At 41.8% G+C, this 13507-nt stretch overlaps 1 protein-coding gene across 2 annotated transcripts in view; it reads right to left on the bottom strand.

Moving 5' to 3' along the window:
• PLAC8 (placenta specific 8) overlaps positions 1–11237 on the bottom strand; it is a 23571-nt gene extending 12334 nt beyond the window's left edge. Inside the window, exons 1-2 of one of the 2 annotated variants that reach the window (XM_027854525.1) lie at positions 10982–11237; positions 5351–5566 (exon numbers count right to left, since the gene is read on the bottom strand). The gene's annotated coding sequence lies outside the window, so the exon portion shown is untranslated. The remainder of the gene's footprint in view (positions 1–5350; positions 5567–10981) is intronic. The other variant, XM_027854524.1, reaches the window with a different exon arrangement.
• Between the last annotated feature and the right edge of the window lie 2270 nt (positions 11238–13507).

The raw sequence follows: 13507 nt of genomic DNA, 5'->3' as shown, positions 1-13507 counted from the left end.
TTCTTTCTTTCTTTCTTTCTTTCTTTCTTTCTTTCTTTCTTTCTTTCCTTTGTATCACAAGTACCTAACACAGTGCCTAGTACATAGTCACAGCTTAATGAATGGTTGTTGATTGAATAAGTGACCTGACACCACGTATCATGTATCACACATACATTATATGTCAGAGATGAGATTAAAACCCAGGTTTTCCTGACTCCAAGGCTAGATCTCTATCCACTACGTCACACATGCGAACCTTTATTAATAATAATGACTCACATTTATAAAGCATTTTCGGGTTTCCAAAAGGCTTTTCTCACTTGTGAGGTACAAAGCCAAGTAGTATCATTACTATCTCCATCTTAACAGATGATGCAATTGAAGTACTGAAAAGTTGTGACCTCTTCCCTGGCTAACAAACTAGTACGGGTTCAAACGCAGTTTGAGCTCTCAGACTCTGCTAATCAATCACGTTGTTGTTCAGTTGAGCCTGACTCTCTGTGACCCCATTTGGGGTTTTCTGGGCAGAGATACTGACTGGAGTGGTTTGCCATTTTCTTCTCTCACTCATTTTACATATGAGGCAAATAGGGTTAAATGACTTGCCCAGGGTCACACAGCTAGTAAGTGTCTGAGGCCAGATTTGAACTCAGGAAGATGAGTCTTCCTGACTCCAAGCCCAGCGCTTTGTTTATCCACTGCACCACCCTAGCAACATCATCCCACACTTAAAGTGTTACATAAACATTAGCTAGTGTTCTTTCAATGTAGAACAATGCCTAAAATATACCTGAAGATGAAGTGGTATTTACTAAGTGGTTACTACAGCACACAAATGAAATGCACAAATGAAATGTATAGTCTTGAAAGAAGACACCACCATGTACGCCCTGTCTCCATCCTTCCTCCTCCTTCCCCTCCCCAGTTCTCCTAGCACAAGGGCTATGGAGATAAATGAGACATTTCCATAACCACCCTGTGAGATGAGCCTTTAGGATTTATGGGAAATAGATTTCCCTCCGTCCTGCCAAAACAAAAATAAAGCAAAGCTACTGCAAAAAGTCACCATCCAGAGGTCAATAAATTCTGGAAAGGTGTTATACCTTGGTAGGCAATTGTCTACTCAACAAATGCATTTCCTTTTAATGAAACATTGTGACTTCTACACATGCAGTGTGAGAAGCTAGATAAGACCTTCACAGAATGGCACTCAGATACTAGAGGGGGCTTTATGCCTTTTACTGACCGTTATACCCTTCTAGTAAACTGGACAAGCCTCGTTCCATGCCTGGAAGGCTCTAAGTCTCCTCTACACCTCCTAGCTTCCCTGGTTTCCAAGTCTCAGCTAAAGTTGCACCTCCTGCTAGAGGTCTGAGACCACACCCTAATTTATCCTAATTTATCTGTATCTTGTTTGTACAAAGTTGTCTGCACAATGCCTGGCACATAGACGCTGAATGAATACTAACTAGTTGACGGACTCATTTTCCTTATCTGTAAAATGGGGATGATAATAATACTTGTACTTCCTACCTAACAAAGTTGCTGTGAGGAAAGTGACCATATAAATGTGAGTTATGATCTTAAAGGATTATGGTAAATACATTTTCTTTTCTTGGAAAGCAGAAGTTTACAAAGGCAGAGTGGTTTCTTAAGGTGGAATCCTACTGAAATCGGAGTCAGGAAGACCCTAGGTAACTCACGGCCTCTTTGGACCTCAGTTTTTTCATCTATAAAATAGGGGTGTTAACTAGACAAAGTCTAAGGTCCCTTAGGTGATGACCTTACGGAATGCTAATTTAAGAGTATGGCATTTACTCTTCAGTGTTATCATTCAGCGATAATATTATCACCAAAGACATTTCAAGAAAATACCTATATTCAAAGAAAATTTAGGTGAAAGGACCCTATGCATGTGTGTGTGAGTGTGTGTGTGCGCGCGCGCGCGCGCGTGTGTATGTGTTTCACTGATTTTAAAACAGAAAATCAAGGATCCATTTCACAAATCTACTTATGGAAAGAGTAGAGGGCAGATGATAGGGGCAGGTGCTAAAACAGAAAAAAAAACCCAAAAAACGAAACAAACCCAAAACCTTATCGCTGAAGTGTTTGTGGATCTTAAATGAACAATAAAACGAACTTTTAGCATAGAGATCCCTCGTTTAACCTAAATGAAAAGCAACCACACCCTTCCTAACAAACTCAAATCCATTCTCTGTAATCCGGAGTACAAGGAAATAAAAGAAAAAAAGTATTGAATTTCTGTTACTCACAAGCAGTACAATGCTTAGCATCAAATGACCTTAGGAATACTTAAACACACCCTCTCTTCTCAAATAGATGGGAATTACCTTTGCATTGGCAAATTACCTTTCTTTGCTTTCTAGAGCTTTTATTTTCAGACCCAAGTAAAAGCTAAATTGACTAGCTCTCACCCATGAAAAGAAACCAGGGCTTAGTAAAAATAAATGCTATGTAACAATAACTCACCTTTACATAGCAATTTAATATTAAGATAATAGTACTTGTATAACTCTTTAAAGGATTCCCAAAGCACTTTACATAGGTTATCTCTTTTGACCTTCACAGCAACCCTCTGAGGTAGGCGCTATTATTTCCCCCATTTTACAGATGAAGAAATTGAGGTTGTGGGAGGTCAGATGAGTTACCCAGGTCCCCACAGCTAGTAAGTATTTGACCTCTGTCTTCTTGACTCTTAACTCTAGCACTCTATATCCACAATATCCATCAGTTAATCAGTAAACATTTATTAAACGCCTACTGTGTGTCAGGCACTATGCCCTAAGCTAATACTTCCTAGTTAGTCATTCTAAAAGAAAAAGAGCCACGTACTCCTCCCTCCTCCCATTATTAGAGGCAATTAGGTGGCACAGGGGATAGAGTCCTGCCTTATATACTTCATACCTATGAGTCCCAGAGTGAATCACTTAACTCCTCCCAATCTCTGTTTACTCATCTGTACAATGAGGATAGTAACAGCCCCTACTTGCCAGAGTTGTTGTGAGAATCACAGCATTTGTAAAGCACTTTGTAAACCTTAAAGGGCTATTATTATTATTATTAATCATAATGACCAAATCAAATGACCATAGTGACCCAAGAAATAAATTGAGAAAATAATCCTTCTCTCCCTTCTTTGCAGAAGTGAAGAGCTTTGGGTGTAGAATATTACATATGTTATCAGATGTGGTTGATTTTGCTGAACTGCTTTCTCTTTTTTCTAATCTTTATTAAAAGGGATTGCTTGCTGCTGGGGGAGGGATATATTTGTAAATTAGGGTGATGTTAAAACAAAAAGCATCAATGAAAATCAGATTTTTTTTTTTTAAAGAAAGCTCGGGGCACTGGGCTGGAAACCTGGTTCTTCCCAAGGTTCTTGGGTTCGGGGTCCTGGGCTGTCTCCATCAGGACCTGAGGGGAGCTGGTGGTCATGGTGGTGGTGGTGGTTTGACTGTCTGCCTCCCCCTCAGGGCGCTGCCTCAGGGAGGCTGGCTGCCTGCCCTGTGGGTGTTGGGGGTGTTGGCTGGCAATTGATGGGCGTGTCTGGGACCTTCTCCGAAGGATTTGCTCCCCTGGGTGATGGCTACGAGAGGGCAGGTGGTGTGGCGGGGTCGGCTCCCAGGGCTCCTGTGCTCATCTGCCTGATGCTGGTGGAGAAATTGTTTTCCTGCCTCTGATCAATTTACCCTGCACCAGTTTAAATACACTGTGCTTGGCATATAGTAGGCACTTAATAGGACACTTACTAGCTGTGTGACCTTGGGCAAGTCACTTAACCCTGTTTGCCTCAGTTTCCTCATCTGCAAAATGAGCTGGAGAAGAATGGCAAACCACTCGAGTATCTTTGCCAAGAAAACCCCAAGTGGGGACAGGACTGAACAACAGCAATCTTGTCAATTAAAGGTTGAGAAGTTGAAGTCTTTGTTCTGTCCTAGAAGACATTTTTTGGTAAAGGGGACAAAAGGGTGAATGTTGCTGTCTATTCCAGGTGCAGATGTCTGATGGTGGGCTCTGCCCGCACCTCACTGCTGCCGTCCCTCTGGCTGCCATCTTGTCCCCAGGGACTCCTTCACTGGCCCCTCCCTTTACTTTCCTGCCATCTCCCAGGTAAGAAAGTTCCTGGGCAGACAGGGGGGACTGTGATTTGTAAGCTTCCCTGCCTGAGAGCCTGAGCCTGCTAGGACATGGTCCTTTTTGTCTCTGACCCTGCTCTACTTGGTTCTCAGGTCGCCATTTCATAGGTCAAGTAGGAAGGCACGTATCAGCTACATTAGCCGTGACTCACTCTTGGTACAGCAGAAAGAAGTCTTGGGTTCGAATCATAACTGTCCGTGTCATCTGCCATGTTTGTGACCTTAGGTAAATTACTTAGTCTCTCTGGGCCTCCATTACCTCTAATCTTAGCCAAAAAAATAATGAATACATTTATTGAGTGCTTGCTATATGCAAGGAACCATACTGGTACTAGGAACGCACAAAAAAGAGTGACAACCTGGCCTGTCCCCCAAGATGGTGCTTCTTGAAGGGGATATAACATGTAAACAGGTAAGTATGTACATACATGGCGATTTGAGGAAGAGGGACAGACACTGCCAACCAGGTGGGCAAGGAAAGGTTTACCCTGGAAGATGGCTTGTGAGCTGAGCCTGGAAATGAGGATCAAGTTCAGTCTAGACCCTGGATGAGGAGGGAGTCATTCTAGAAATTATTACCCCCCTTTTACAGATGAGACAACTGAGGCAGTCAGAGGTTAAGTGGTGTGCCCAAGGTCATCCAGCTAGGAAGTGGCTCAGGCAGGATTTGAATTCAGATCATACTGAATCCAGCTCCCAGCACTCTCCTCTATACCATCACCTAGCTGCAATAATCCGAAAAGATAGCCTGCAGCCCCAGTGAGAAGAATTTTAAAGCCTCATGCAGTCTAGTTTGTATTTTCTCTTCGAGAGAAAAAGGGAGCCGCCAAATTCTTGAGGAGAGGAATGACGCGGTCAGGCTTGTGCTTTAGGGAGATTATTTTGGCACCTGGGTTAGGCTGGATTGGAGAGGAGAATCTGGAAATGGAAGCTAGTTAGTCTAGGAGAGAAGAGACGAGCTGGGACAGTGACCGTGAGTGGGGAGAAGGCAGAGAGCGAGAGACGTGGAGAGAGATTCAGTACATCTTGACTGCTGATTGGACGTGAAGATGGAGGCAGAGAAGAATGGGGCACAGCTCCTAGGTTATGAACCTTCAAGCCTCGAAAGATGGTGATGCCCCAGCAGAAAGGGGGAAATGTGGAGCAGGAGGGTGCTTCTGGGCAGGGGGGAGAACAATGAATTCCATTCTGGAAATGGCGAGTGAGATGCTTACAGGACATCCAGGTGGAGGTGTCCTCCAGGCCACTGGGGATTCGGGACAGTCACTCAAGAAAGGCAAGATGGCTCTATCTGTGGGTCTGGGGGTCACCAGTATGGAGATGATAACTGAACTCAGGGGAGATGATTCCAGGGTAATCACAAAGACTCAGGGGAAGAGAGAAAGGGAAATTCAAAGTTCCAGAAGGTCACCTTGTCAGGACATGAAGACCTAGAAAAGAAGAATGAGAAAGATTGGGCAGACAATTAGGAGAATCCAGATGGGGGTGTCCCAAAACCCAGGAAGGCCCCATTCACAATCCGGGAGGACGGGGCCGAATGGGAGAAGGCTCAAGGAAGACGAAGACAGACAAGAAGTCACTGAATGGAGCCATGAAGAGAGCGCCAGTGAGCTTGGAGGGAGCCATTTCAGCGGAGTGGTGAGGCTGAAAGAGGCCACGGAGGCACACGTGCAGAAAGCTTCGGTCTGGTGGTCAGCGAAAAGAAACGGTGCGTAATAGCCTGAAAGGACTGGAAGGACCCAGGGAGGATTTTGTTGTTGTTGAGGTTGGGGAACGTCTGAGCATGCTTGAAAGCAGCAAAGAAGGAGCCGGGAGAGCAAGATAGTGAAGATCAGGGGGGCAGAGGGATGACTGAGGAGGCGAGCTGTTAGAGGAGATGGAAGGGGTTAAGATCAGGGGGGCAGAGGGATGACTGAGGAGGCGAGCTGTTAGAGGAGATGGAAGGGGTTAAGATCAGGGAACCAGGTGGAGAAGAGGACAGAGTCTTCATCAGACACTGGACCAAAGGGGAAAGAATTGAAGGAGAAAACAACGAAGTATCCTGAAACAAGCACTGATGTCAGATCAAATCCCACCTGACGTCAGGATACTTTGCCTTGTGTAAGTGTCAAATTTCTTCAAATGTAAAATGAGCAGGTTGAACTGTTATCTCCAGCCTCCAGTGCCTTTGCGGTGGCTGTTCCCCATGCCTGGAGCACACACACACACACACACACACACACACACACACTCACACACCCTCCTCACATTACCTCTTAGGCTGCCTCGTTTCCTTCAAAACTCAGCTCAAGCATCCCCCTTTTTATTTAATAATATTTTATTTTTTCCAATGATATGTAAACACACTTTTCAACATTCATTTTTTTGACAGATCTTGAGTTCCAAATTTTTCTTCCTCCCTCTCCCTAAGACAGCAAGCAATCTGATGTAGGTTACACATGCACAATCATGTAAAACATATTTCCACATTAGTCATGTTGTGAAAGAAGAAACAGAACAAAAAGAAAAAAAAAACCACCAAAAAAAGTGAAACTAGCATGCTTTGATCTGCATTCTGACTCCATCAGTTCTTTCTCTAAACGTGGAGAGCATTTTCCATCATGAGTCTTTTGGAATTGTTCAAGCATCCCCTTCTGCGTTAATCCTTTCCTGACCCCACCTCCACTCCCCTCCAGTTACTGGAGTCCTTTCCAGACAAATGACCTTGGATTTATTTCTGTTATACTTATGTGTACACCCTTGTAGAGTGTAAACTTTTAGAAGGCCACCATGCTTCATTTTGGTCTTTGTGCCTCGAACATAAGAGGCACCTGAATGCTTCTCGCTTGACTGAGGGATTCTGAATAGTAGACGGAAGAGGGAAGTCACAGGGATGGCTTCTATTTTCTCAGCAAAATAGGAGCTAAAGTGCTCTGCGTGAATGAGGATAAAGGGAGTGATATGGGAGGCTTGAAGAGGGAAAAGACTGTTGGAGGGTGTGTTAGTGAATCAATTAATAAAGGGTCAAGATTTGTGTCAGAGAAAGCCAGTGGGACAGTCAATAATCAAGCATTTATTGAGTGCTTACTATGGGCTAGAATGCCCAAATGAGGTCAAATAACACAGGTGTGGTCGTGACTGCCTCTGGCAACCTTTGTCAAGGGGCAAGTTTCAGTTATTGTATGAGTGCAAACAAGGCAGATGATGGGGGTAACGCAATGCTTGGGTCCCAACCCAACACATGGCTAGGCTAAGAAGATCAACAGCAAAGGTCAGAGGGTAGTTGAAGTGGTTAGGACATGTATGTATGTGTGTATGTGTCTGTGTGTGTACGAATGCATACGTGTATATATATATAGATATATACACACATATATTTACATATAAATATATATACACATACAACTATTTATATATGTGTATATATGCATGTGTGCATATGTATATGTGTGTATGTATATGTGTGTATGTATGAATGTATGTGTGTGTATAAGTACTTATTTATTGTTCATCCTTTATACTCAAAGAGCGCCAATGACATCAGGAGGAAGATGTCTTGAGATATATATCCATATATATCCATACACACATATATGTATATACACACATGCACATACACAATATGCATATATGCACATATACATATATACAATATACCTATATACATATATATTTAATTTTTTTGTTATTCTAAATGTGAAAGATGCTAACATACACAAATCTCCCATATATATAAAGGAATAGGAAAAGAAGATTGTGTGTGAAACTGTGAGTAACTATTTTGTTGTTATTTTTCAGTCATTTTAGTCATGTCTGACTCTTCCTGACCCCATTTGGGGTTTTCTTGGCAGAGATACTGGAGTGGTCTGCCATTTCCTTCTCTAGCTCATTTTACAGATGAGGAAACTGAGGGTTAAGTGACTTGCCCAAGGTCACCCAGCTAGTAAGTGTCAGAGGCTGGATTTGAACTCAGGAAGATAAGTCAGGATTCCTGACTCCAGCCTGGCACTCTATTGACTGTGGAATAATAATAATAATAATAATAATTGTATCTAGATTGCATTTTAAGGTTTGCAAAGCAATGAACACAGGGTGTCCCCAAAGTCTTAGTATTGGTTTAAGTTTATTCAAAGCTTAGACTACACCAAGACTTTGGGGACACCCTGTGTATACTCTTGGAATATAAGTTATTATAAACTCCTGGCAGTCAGGACATGTCCTCCCCATAATGGCTGACATTTATGGAGCTTTGTACTGTTTTCAAAGTGCTAAACATACATTTTCATATCCCATCCTTATAAGAACCCTTGGAAGGCACTATTCTTACTCCCATTGAACAGATAAAGAAAGTGAGGCTCAGTAGGGTGGGAGATGCCATTGCTGAAAAGTGTCCTTTACCATACAGAAGGTGTTAGAAGTGGTGAAGATTATAGATGCCAGGTTCCAGTGGATTGGCCTATAGAGGAGCAGAACACCTGGCCCAGCCCAATGTCAGTCAGTCTAGCAACAGACCTGCCTGTCCACTGCTCTCCTGGGCTGGTTCCTCATAGGAATGGCATTTCGGTTGGAGTTCAGTTCCTGCCTTTCTCTGTGACTTCCTTCCTCTTCTGGAAACAAAAGAGTTGTACCGGATCACCTCTAATTGCCCTTCCCTTTCTATATCTAAGATCTTAAGGTTAAGGTCACACAGCTATCAAGAGCCTGGGCCAGAATGCAAACGAAGCTTCTCTGAATTCAAACCCAGCTCCTTCTGCAAACATTGACTTAATGAATAAAAATGCCTTACCAAAACTCTTCCAGAAATCTCCTTTTCTAGACAAAGTCCATTCTCGCTTCATTGAGAGAACGACATAGGATAGTTCCTTTTACTGCTTTCAGTTTGGAAAGGATGTAAGAGGAGAGAGTTTTGGGGGTTCATTCAAGCCTTGCCCAGGTTTCAGGAAATTTAGAAATAGGCTTCCTTTGCTGTAAGCTAGATGAAATCACAGGGTGTCCACATCATGAAACTCCCCCATCCACATTGCTTCCATTTCCGACCAATTGAGAGAGTGATAGGATGACCCAAGGTGGACCAAGCTAGCCAGTGGCTGGAGAGGAGGCATGAGAATGCCTTTGGGAAAACTTTAACCATGAGACAGTTAAGCTGTTAAATCAGTAGGTCAGTAAACATTTATTAAGTGTCAGGCACAGTACTGAATCCCAAGGGAATATATATCTCAAGGGGATATAAGGAAAGATGGAAAAATAATCCCTACTGTCAAGGATCTCACAGGTTAACCAGAGTGATATCATGCTTCCTGACCCCATTTGGGGTTTTCTTGGCAAAGATCCTAGGGTGGTTTGCCATTTCCTTCTCCAGCTCATTTTACAGATGAGGAAACTGAGGCAAACAGGGTGAAATGACTTGCCCAGGGTCACAGAGCTGGTAAGTGTCTCAAGCCAGATTTGAATTAAGGAAGATGAGTCTTTCTGACTCTAGGCCCGGCACTCTGCCCACTGTGCTACCTAGCTGCCTGTAACTCAGTACAGACCAACACTGGGTAAATTAAATAGCAAAGGGGTTAGAAGACTCTCAGTGTCTGAAAGCTTTTCTCCATCTTTAACTTGCCTATTTTATTTCTTAATTATTCATATTATTCCAAAATTAATCATTTATATTATTCAAAAAACCTCCCCTTGTTTAATGCTTCCTACCCTGTGGGCTGGCATTCATTGCCAGGACACCTCATTTTCTCTCCTTTGCATGCCTGGCATACGAGTTGAGAAGAATTATACTCGGATTTTTCTCACTGATGTCACTCACACGCCTTCATTTCAGTTTTTGGTGGATAAAATTTCCCATTCCAATGTGGTTATCTCGCATAGTAGGCACTCTCCCACAAATCAGAATACAGTGAGGCAAGAAGCATTCTATACGTTGAAAAAATAATACCCAGAAGCCAAATTGGAAAGCACTAAGTGATGATGATACAAGATATGTCCAAAGGACTCAATGAAAAAATGCTAGCCACCTCCAGAGAGTGAACTGACGAACTCTGAGTGCAAACTGAAGTATAATTTTCTTACTTGATTTAATTGGGTGTTTTTTTCAACATAACTAATATGGAAATATGTTTCGCCCAATTTTACATGTATAATTAATATATTGCTCGACTTCTCAGTGGGTTGGGAAGGGGCAGGAGGGAAGTAGAGAATTTGGAACTCAAAATTTAAAAAAGAAAAGGATGTTTAAAATTAAAAAAAAACTTTTAAAACAATAAAAAGCACTAAATTGACCCAAATCCAAGTGTGAAAATTCAGGTACCCCGTGCTCTTAAGCCTGAGTGAGACATTAAAACATACAAATCTCACATCCCTTTTAAATTTTTTAAATAATTTGTACAGATGAAATGTGAGAGGATATCTTAAGACATACCAGGACCCTTAACAAACTTTTGTAGGAAAAAAAAGAAAATTAAATCAGGCAGTTTTGCTTAAATATGAAAGCACATGGAAACTAACAGTGAAACCAATCATCAGTTTGGTAATGTAACTTATCAAAGATATATCTAACAAAGAAGCAATATCTGTTATTATTACCAATTAAACAAAAATTCCAGGCTTTAGCCTTGAACAGAAAGCCAGTCTCCTTTCATGTGAGCAACAGAATATAAGGTATTGGCCATCCTACAAAGTCTTTATTTAGTATTATTGTCAGAAACGATCAATCAACAATGATTTATCAAATGTCCACTATATATCAGGCACATACAAAGTCAAGCGCTCGAGAAAAATAATGCTAAAGAAAAAAAGGCTTTCTGGGTTGAGAGATGGTAAAAAAAAAAAATGCACCTATTTATTATTTATCTGATCAAGTAAATACTCACAGTCCAAAGCCAGGTGCAGAGCTGGAAAGCAAGGTCTTCTCTGCTGGGAATCCACAGTAGAAGTGAAACCTATGTTAGGCAGGGGAAGGTATAAATATGTTTTCAACAGTAATTAAGTGGAACAAAAGATAAGATCCGAGGCACTCGGTGGCCAGGAGTTTCAGAGTGTGTTTGTGGCCTCCAGGAAAAAAGCAGCCTTCTAAAAAGAGAGATGTGTTCATTTCCACATTTTGAGCCTTCCTGAGGTTTTGTTAGGCAGTGGGCAGAGATAAAGGAAGTTCCGTTTTGCAACCTAATTTGTATGCCACAACTGATAGGGTTTATCCAAATTTTTCTACTTCTCCAGTATCTGCATAGCAAATGGGTTACCATATACCATGGGTATAGAAAATCAGAGAATCACATCAATATGTTTTGCCACTGTCACTTTTTTTTCTTTTTTAGTATATACAAATGCCATTGTACTTTACATGACATGAAAATGTCCTGAAGCAAAGGGAGAAATCAGTCATGGGGCAGACTGGAGGACCATTCCCTTGTCTGTATGACCTAGAACCTCCCTGGGTCTCAGTTTCTTCCCCTGTAAAATAGAAGACTCAAGATGTCCGGAAATTCTTTAAGTCCTAGGTCCATGATCCTCTGATCCCTCTACTACGTCTGAGAGGTAAATCTAAGAAAGAGGGGAGGGAAGGTTTTGTTTTCAAAAGTCGTCCAGCATGGTTCTGGTGAGAGAGCCCAACCCAGGAGCCATCTCCCTGGGCTGGAGTTGTGGAAGGACACTTATTTGTGGAGTGATTTGTCCCCTCTGCCAAAGCTTCCCAACACCTGAGGTACCCCTCAGGTAACAGAGTGTCTGAAAGCCCTACTTCCTTCATCCTTCCCAGAAGCACACCATCACCCCATCACTGTCTATACTAAGCTCACACATAGCAGCCATACATCAACACTGCCACCAAAGACATATGGGAAATTTGGCCTTGCAGAAAGATGCCCCTGACCCAACTCATTTTTGGGGAAGATGCCGATAACTGGGCCCCTGAATATCAGTGGCTACTCCAACCACTAGCTTCAAGCCCAGCTTTTGGGGGCCACAAGGGACAGAACTGAAAACAGGACCTGCCACCATCCCAAGGGTGGGTCTAAAGCCTCTCTGGAATGAATATGAGTCACTCACTTGAAAATGGAATTAAGTTAAAGGTCTAGGAACCTGGAATGTTGGTGCCCTTTATTTTAGGCCCAGCAGCATTTTCTCCTGCTTCCATTTTGTGATAGAAAGTGAAAATGGTAGAGCAGAGTAGCGCAGGTCAGGACGACCCCTGCTCCTCCAGGGAAACTTTGGGTCATAGAGTTTGTCATAACTACTGTGGTTTAAAAAAGAGGACTGGGCCTTCTTTCTCCTCCCACCCCCACACCAGTGCAGTTGCTGGGAATCTTCCAGGAAATTAAATTGCTTATTTTGTAGTAATTGGTAACAGATTTAACATCTTAGCTTAGCAGGGAGAGTTTCCAGCTGGACTCTGGCCTGTGAACAATGAATGATAAACACTGAATCAAACTTAATAGCAGCATTCAGAAAAAAAAGTCATAAAGGGTAAAACAAAGAAGATAAAACATCAGTTATACCTAAGGGGGAAGGATATCACATCACAACCTGTAATGCAAGTTTCCATTTTGACCTGATATATAATTTAAGCTATTAAAATTTGTATAATATTTACAAATGAAATAATCTGGAACTGCAAAAAAAAAAGCATTTTATTTATCATAATAGAAGTTGCTATTCTGTGCTGTGGTGTGATTAAAAATTAACTTTTGTATCTTATCTCCTTATTGATATATATATATATATATACATATACATATATAATTTTTTTTTTGTCTTGGAGATGGGGTGGGCAGCATTGTCTCTACTGATAGTTTGGATTCAGAGGAGATGAGGCTATTTGGAATTCTGTAGATCAGAGGGAAATGTTAATTAGTCATTCCTCGGGCTTCCTAAGCCTTTTCCATAATGATGATGATGGTGACAATGATGATAATAATAGCAACCATTTATGTACTCTCTTAAGGTTTGTGAAGCACTTTATAAGGATCATTTAATTTTATGCTCACAACTCTGAGAGGTCGATGCAATTACTATACAAATGAGAAAACTGAGGTTTAGTGACTTGCCCAGAGTATCACAGCTATTAATAATAATAACTATTAATAATAATAATTCACACATATAAAGCTTTAAAGTTTGCAAAGTACTTTAAAAATATCTCATTTTGTGCTCACAGCAACTCTGAGAGGTAGATTGTAATTATTATTTCCATTATACAAATGAGGAAACTGAGGATAAGTGACTTGCCCAGGGTATCACAGCTAGTAAGCATCCAAGGCTGGATTTGAACTCCTGAAAACGAATTCCGGATTCCAGGTCCGGGGCTCCATTTAATGCGCCTGGACTCCTCTGAGAGTAGCAGGTTCTGTCTTTTGTGTGTGTGTGTGTGTGTGTGTGTGTGTGTGTGTGTGTGTGTGTGT

This window comes from Vombatus ursinus, unplaced genomic scaffold (assembly GCF_900497805.2).
Source record: "Vombatus ursinus unplaced genomic scaffold, bare-nosed wombat genome assembly UNPS02010461.1, whole genome shotgun sequence".
In the NCBI taxonomy this organism is placed as follows: Eukaryota; Metazoa; Chordata; class Mammalia; order Diprotodontia; family Vombatidae; genus Vombatus; species Vombatus ursinus.
Note: the sequence above shows the minus strand (reverse complement) of the source record. Positions and strands in the feature narration are given on the sequence as shown.